Source organism: Amblyomma maculatum, chromosome 3 (assembly GCF_055883805.1).
Source record: "Amblyomma maculatum isolate TAMU_Amacu chromosome 3, ASM5588380v1, whole genome shotgun sequence".
In the NCBI taxonomy this organism is placed as follows: domain Eukaryota; kingdom Metazoa; phylum Arthropoda; class Arachnida; order Ixodida; family Ixodidae; genus Amblyomma; species Amblyomma maculatum.
The window spans coordinates 13143364-13151200 of record NC_139346.1 but is presented as its reverse complement, the minus strand read 5'-3'; positions in this window follow the sequence as shown (position 1 = coordinate 13151200).

The window sequence follows — 7837 nt, the reverse complement described above, 5'->3', positions numbered from 1 at the left end:
GAAAGATTGGCCATGTGAACACCAGCTTTCAATTCTATTTAGGTCGCATTGGAGCTGTTATTGATCTTTATTGGAAGGTATGCGGTGGTACAGGTCACAGTCATCTGCGAAAAGACGAATTGTCGATGAAATGTCGGAGGGAAGATCATTTATGAAGATGAAAAAAAAAATGGGCCGAGCAGCGAGCCTCTCGGGACACCAGAGAAGACTTTTGTTGTGGGAGAATGGGGAGAATGGTCATTTTCCATGACAGTGAATTGAGAGCGATCAGTTAGGAAGCAGCGAATCCAGTTTAATATCAGGGGATCAAGGCACAAGCATGAAAGTTTCGCCTTGTGAACACCAGCTTTCAATTCTATTTAGGTCGCATTGGAGCAATTCCTGATAATTATTGGAAGCTTTGCGGCGGTACCGGACACAGTCATCTGCGAAAAGACAAATTGTCGATGAAATGTCGGAGCGAAGATCATTTATGAAGATGAAAAATAGAAGTGGGCCCAGCAGTGAGTCTTGTGGGAGACCAGAGAAGACTTTTGTTGTGGGAGAATGGTCATTTTCGATGACAGTGAATTGAGAGCGATCAGTTAGGAATCAGCAAATCCAGTTCAATATCAGGAGATCAAGGCACAAGCATGAAAGCTTGGCCATGTGAACACCAGCCTTCAATTGTATTTAGGTCGCATTGGAGCAATTCCTGATCATTATTGAAAGTTATGCGGTGGTACAGGACACAGTCATCTGCGAAAAGACGAATTGTCGATGAAATGTCGGAGGGAAGATCATTTATGAAGATGAAAAATAGAAGTGGGCCCAGCAGTGAGTCTTGCGGGACACCAGAGAAGACTTTTGTGCTGGGAGAATGGTCATTTTCGATGACAGTGAATTGAGAGCGATCAGTTAGGAAGCAGCGAATCCAATTTAATATCAGGAGATCAAGGCACAAGTTGAAAGATTGGCCATGTGAACACCAGCTTTCAATTCTATTTAGGTCGCATTGGAGCAATACCTGATCATTATTTTAAGTTATGTTTCGGTACAGGTCGCAGTCATCTGCGAAAAGACGAATTGTCGATGAAATATCGGAGGGAAGATCATTTATGAAGATGAAAAAAAAATGGGCCGAGCAGCCAGCCTCTCGGGACACCAGATAAGACTTTTGTTGTGGGAGAATGGTCATTTTTGATGACAGTGAATTGAGAGCGATCCGTTAGGAAGCAGCGAATCAAATTTAATATCAGGGGATAGAGGCACAAGTTTCGCAATGTGAACACCAGCTTTCAATTCTATTTAGGTCGCATTGAAGCAATGCCTGATCATTATTGGAAGGTATGCGGTGGTAAAGGTCACAGTCATCTGCGAAAAGACGAATTGTCGATGAAATGTCGGAGGGAAGATCATTTATGAAGATGAAAAAAAATGGGCCGAGCAGCGAGCCTCTCGGGACACCAGAGAAGGCTTTTGTTGTGGGAGAATGGTCATTTTCCATGACAGTGAATTGAGAGCGATCAGTTAGGAAGCAGCGAATCCAGTTTAATATCAGGGGATCAAGGCACAAGCATGAAAGTTTCGCCTTGTGAAAACCAGCTTTCAATTCTATTTAGGTCGCATTGGAGCAATTCCTGATAATTATTGGAAGGTATGCGGCGGTACCGGACACAGTCATCTGCGAAAAGACGAATTGTCGATGAAATGTCGGAGCGAAGATCATTTATGAAGACGAAAAATAAAAGTGGGCCGAGCAGCGAGCCTTGCGCGACACCAGAGAAGACTTTTGTTGTGGGAGAATGGTCATTTTCCATGACAGTGAATTGAGAGCGATCACTTAGGAAGCAGCGAATCCAGTTTAATATCAGGGGATCAAGCCACAAGCATGAAAGTTTCGCCATGTGGACACCAGCTTTAAATTCTATTTAGGTAGCATTGGAGCAATTCCTGATCAATATTGGAAGTTATGCGGCGGTACCGGACACAGTCATCTGCGAAAAGACGAATTGTCGATGAATTTCGGAGGGAAGATCATTTATGAAGATGAAAAAAAAAATGGGCCGAGCAGACAGCCTCTCGGGACACCAGATAAGACTTTTGTTGAGGGAGAATGCTGATTTTTGATGACAGTGAATTGAGAGCGATCCGTTAGGAAGCAGCGAATCCAATTTATTATCAGGGGATCAAGGCACAAGTTACTCAATGTGAACACCAGCTTTCAATTCTATTTAGGTCGCATTGGAGCAATTCCTGATCATTATTGGAAGGTATGCGGTGGTACAGGTCACAGTCATCTGCGAAAAGACGAATTGTCGATGAATTTCGGAGGGAAGATCATTTATGAAGATGAAAAAAAAAAAAAAATGGGCCGAGCAGCGAGCCTCTCGTGACACCAGAGAAGACTTTTGTTGTGGGAGAATGGTCATTTTCCATGACAGTGAATTGAGAGCGATCAGTTAGGAAGCAGCGAATCCAATTTAATATCAGGAGATCAAGGCACAAGTGTGAAAGATTGGCCATGTGAACACCAGCTTTCAATTCTATTTAGGTCGCATTGGAGCAGTTATTGATCTTTATTGGAAGGTATGCGGTGGTACAGGTCACAGTCATCTGCGAAAAGACGAATTGTCGATGAAATGTCGGAGGGAAGATCATTTATGAAGATGAAAAAAAAAATGGGCCGAGCAGCGAGCCTCTCGGGACACCAGAGAAGACTTTTGTTGTGGGAGAATGGGGAGAATGGTCATTTTCCATGACAGTGAATTGAGAGCGATCAGTTAGGAAGCAGCGAATCCAGTTTAATATCAGGGGATCAAGGCACAAGCATGAAAGTTTCGCCTTGTGAACACCAGCTTTCAATTCTATTTAGGTCGCATTGGAGCAATTCCTGGTAATTATTGGAAGCTTTGCGGCGGTACCGGACACAGTCATCTGCGAAAAGACAAATTGTCGATGAAATGTCGGAGCGAAGATCATTTATGAAGATGAAAAATAGAAGTGGGCCCAGCAGTGAGTCTTGTGGGAGACCAGAGAAGACTTTTGTTGTGGGAGAATGGTCATTTTCGATGACAGTGAATTGAGAGCGATCAGTTAGGAATCAGCAAATCCAGTTCAATATCAGGAGATCAAGGCACAAGCATGAAAGCTTGGCCATGTGAACACCAGCCTTCAATTGTATTTAGGTCGCATTGGAGCAATTCCTGATCATTATTGAAAGTTATGCGGTGGTACAGGACACAGTCATCTGCGAAAAGACGAATTGTCGATGAAATGTCGGAGGGAAGATCATTTATGAAGATGAAAAATAGAAGTGGGCCCAGCAGTGAGTCTTGCGGGACACCAGAGAAGACTTTTGTGCTGGGAGAATGGTCATTTTCGATGACAGTGAATTGAGAGCGATCAGTTAGGAAGCAGCGAATCCAATTTAATATCAGGAGATCAAGGCACAAGTTGAAAGATTGGCCATGTGAACACCAGCTTTCAATTCTATTTAGGTCGCATTGGAGCAATACCTGATCATTATTTTAAGTTATGTTTCGGTACAGGTCGCAGTCATCTGCGAAAAGACGAATTGTCGATGAAATATCGGAGGGAAGATCATTTATGAAGATGAAAAAAAAATGGGCCGAGCAGCCAGCCTCTCGGGACACCAGATAAGACTTTTGTTGTGGGAGAATGGTCATTTTTGATGACAGTGAATTGAGAGCGATCCGTTAGGAAGCAGCGAATCAAATTTAATATCAGGGGATAGAGGCACAAGTTTCGCAATGTGAACACCAGCTTTCAATTCTATTTAGGTCGCATTGAAGCAATGCCTGATCATTATTGGAAGGTATGCGGTGGTAAAGGTCACAGTCATCTGCGAAAAGACGAATTGTCGATGAAATGTCGGAGGGAAGATCATTTATGAAGATGAAAAAAAAATGGGCCGAGCAGCGAGCCTCTCGGGACACCAGAGAAGGCTTTTGTTGTGGGAGAATGGTCATTTTCCATGACAGTGAATTGAGAGCGATCAGTTAGGAAGCAGCGAATCCAGTTTAATATCAGGGGATCAAGGCACAAGCATGAAAGTTTCGCCTTGTGAAAACCAGCTTTCAATTCTATTTAGGTCGCATTGGAGCAATTCCTGATAATTATTGGAAGGTATGCGGCGGTACCGGACACAGTCATCTGCGAAAAGACGAATTGTCGATGAAATGTCGGAGCGAAGATCATTTATGAAGACGAAAAATAAAAGTGGGCCGAGCAGCGAGCCTTGCGCGACACCAGAGAAGACTTTTGTTGTGGGAGAATGGTCATTTTCCATGACAGTGAATTGAGAGCGATCACTTAGGAAGCAGCGAATCCAGTTTAATATCAGGGGATCAAGCCACAAGCATGAAAGTTTCGCCATGTGGACACCAGCTTTAAATTCTATTTAGGTAGCATTGGAGCAATTCCTGATCAATATTGGAAGTTATGCGGCGGTACCGGACACAGTCATCTGCGAAAAGACGAATTGTCGATGAATTTCGGAGGGAAGATCATTTATGAAGATGAAAAAAAAAATGGGCCGAGCAGCGAGCCTCTCGGGACACCAGAGAAGACTTTTGTTGTGGGAGAATGGTCATTTTCTATGACAGTGAATTGAGAGCGATCAGTTAGGAAGCAGCGAATCCAGTTTAATATCAGGGGATCAAGCCACAAGCATGAAAGTTTCGCCACGTGGACACCAGCTTTAAATTCTATTTAGGTAGCATTGGAGCAATTCCTGATCAATATTGGAAGTAATGCGGCGGTACCGGACACAGTCATCTGCGAAAAGACGAATTGTCGATGAAATGTCGGAGCAAATATCATTTATGAAGATGAAAAATAAAAGTGGGCCGAGGAGCGAGCCTCTCGGGACACCAGAGAAGACTTTTGTTGTGGGAGAATGGTCATTTTCCATGACAGTGAATTGAGAGCGATCAGTTAGGAAGCAGCGAATCCAGTTTAATATCACGGGATCAAGGCACAAGCATGAAAGTTTGGCCATGTGAACACCAGCTTTCAATTCTATTTAAGTCGCATTGGAGCAATTGCTGATCATTATTGGAAGTTATGCGGCGGTACAGGACACAGTCATCTGCGAAAATACGAATTGTCGATGAAATGTCGGAGCGAAGATTATTTATGAAGATGAAAAATAAAAGTGGGCCGAGCAGCGAGCCTCTCGGGACACCAGAGAAGACTTTTGTTGTGGGAGAATGGTCATTTTCCATGACAGTGAATTGAGAGCGATCAGTTAGGAAGCAGCGAATCCAGTTTATTATCAGGGGATCAAGCCACAAGGATGAAAGTTTCGCCATGTGGACACCAGCTTTAAATTCTATTTAGGTAGCATTGGAGCAATTCCTGATCAATATTGGAAGTTATGCGGCGGTACCGGACACAGTCATCTGCGAAAAGACGAATTGTCGATGAAATGTCGGAGCGAAGATCATTTATGAAGATGAAAAATAAAAGTGGGCCGAGCAGCGAGCCTCTCGGGACACCAGAGAAGACTTTTGTTGTGGGAGAATGGTCATTTTCCATGACAGTGATTTGAGAGCGATCAGTTAGGAAGCAGCGAATCCAGTTTAATATCAGGGGATCAAGGCACTAGCATGAAAGTTTGGCCATGTGAACACCAGCTTTCAATTCTATTTAGGTCGCATTGGAGCAATTGCTGATCATTATTGGAAGTTATGCGGCGGTACAGGACACAGTCATCTGCGAAAATACGAATTGTCGATGAAATGTCGGAGCGAAGATCATTTATGAAGATGAAAAATAAAAGTGGGCCGAGCAGCGAGCCTTGCGCGACACTAGAGAAGACTTTTGTTGTGGGAGAATGGTCATTTTCGATGACAGTGAATTGAGAGTGATCAGTTAGGAAGCAGCGAATCCAGTTTAATATCAGGGGATCAAGGCACTAGCATGAAAGTTTGGCCATGTGAACACCAGCTTTCAATTCTATTTAGGTCGCATTGGAGCAATTGCTGATCAATATTGGAAGTTATGCGGCGGTGCAGGACACAGTCATCTGCGAAAAGACGAATTGTCGATGAATTTCGGAGGGAAGATCATTTATGAAGACGAAAAATAAAAGTGGGCCGAGCAGCGAGCCTTGCGCGACACCAGAGAAGACTTTTGTTGTGGGAGAATGGTCATTTTCCATGACAGTGAATTGAGAGCGATCACTTAGGAAGCAGCGAATCCAGTTTAATATCAGGGGATCAAGCCACAAGCATGAAAGTTTCGCCATGTGGACACCAGCTTTAAATTCTATTTAGGTAGCATTGGAGCAATTCCTGATCAATATTGGAAGTTATGCGGCGGTACCGGACACAGTCATCTGCGAAAAGACGAATTGTCGATGAATTTCGGAGGGAAGATCATTTATGAAGATGAAAAAAAAAATGGGCCGAGCAGCGAGCCTCTCGGGACACCAGAGAAGACTTTTGTTGTGGGAGAATGGTCATTTTCTATGACAGTGAATTGAGAGCGATCAGTTAGGAAGCAGCGAATCCAGTTTAATATCAGGGGATCAAGCCACAAGCATGAAAGTTTCGCCACGTGGACACCAGCTTTAAATTCTATTTAGGTAGCATTGGAGCAATTCCTGATCAATATTGGAAGTAATGCGGCGGTACCGGACACAGTCATCTGCGAAAAGACGAATTGTCGATGAAATGTCGGAGCAAATATCATTTATGAAGATGAAAAATAAAAGTGGGCCGAGGAGCGAGCCTCTCGGGACACCAGAGAAGACTTTTGTTGTGGGAGAATGGTCATTTTCCATGACAGTGAATTGAGAGCGATCAGTTAGGAAGCAGCGAATCCAGTTTAATATCACGGGATCAAGGCACAAGCATGAAAGTTTGGCCATGTGAACACCAGCTTTCAATTCTATTTAAGTCGCATTGGAGCAATTGCTGATCATTATTGGAAGTTATGCGGCGGTACAGGACACAGTCATCTGCGAAAATACGAATTGTCGATGAAATGTCGGAGCGAAGATTATTTATGAAGATGAAAAATAAAAGTGGGCCGAGCAGCGAGCCTCTCGGGACACCAGAGAAGACTTTTGTTGTGGGAGAATGGTCATTTTCCATGACAGTGAATTGAGAGCGATCAGTTAGGAAGCAGCGAATCCAGTTTATTATCAGGGGATCAAGCCACAAGGATGAAAGTTTCGCCATGTGGACACCAGCTTTAAATTCTATTTAGGTAGCATTGGAGCAATTCCTGATCAATATTGGAAGTTATGCGGCGGTACCGGACACAGTCATCTGCGAAAAGACGAATTGTCGATGAAATGTCGGAGCGAAGATCATTTATGAAGATGAAAAATAAAAGTGGGCCGAGCAGCGAGCCTCTCGGGACACCAGAGAAGACTTTTGTTGTGGGAGAATGGTCATTTTCCATGACAGTGATTTGAGAGCGATCAGTTAGGAAGCAGCGAATCCAGTTTAATATCAGGGGATCAAGGCACTAGCATGAAAGTTTGGCCATGTGAACACCAGCTTTCAATTCTATTTAGGTCGCATTGGAGCAATTGCTGATCATTATTGGAAGTTATGCGGCGGTACAGGACACAGTCATCTGCGAAAATACGAATTGTCGATGAAATGTCGGAGCGAAGATCATTTATGAAGATGAAAAATAAAAGTGGGCCGAGCAGCGAGCCTTGCGCGACACTAGAGAAGACTTTTGTTGTGGGAGAATGGTCATTTTCGATGACAGTGAATTGAGAGTGATCAGTTAGGAAGCAGCGAATCCAGTTTAATATCAGGGGATCAAGGCACTAGCATGAAAGTTTGGCCATGTGAACACCAGCTTTCAATTC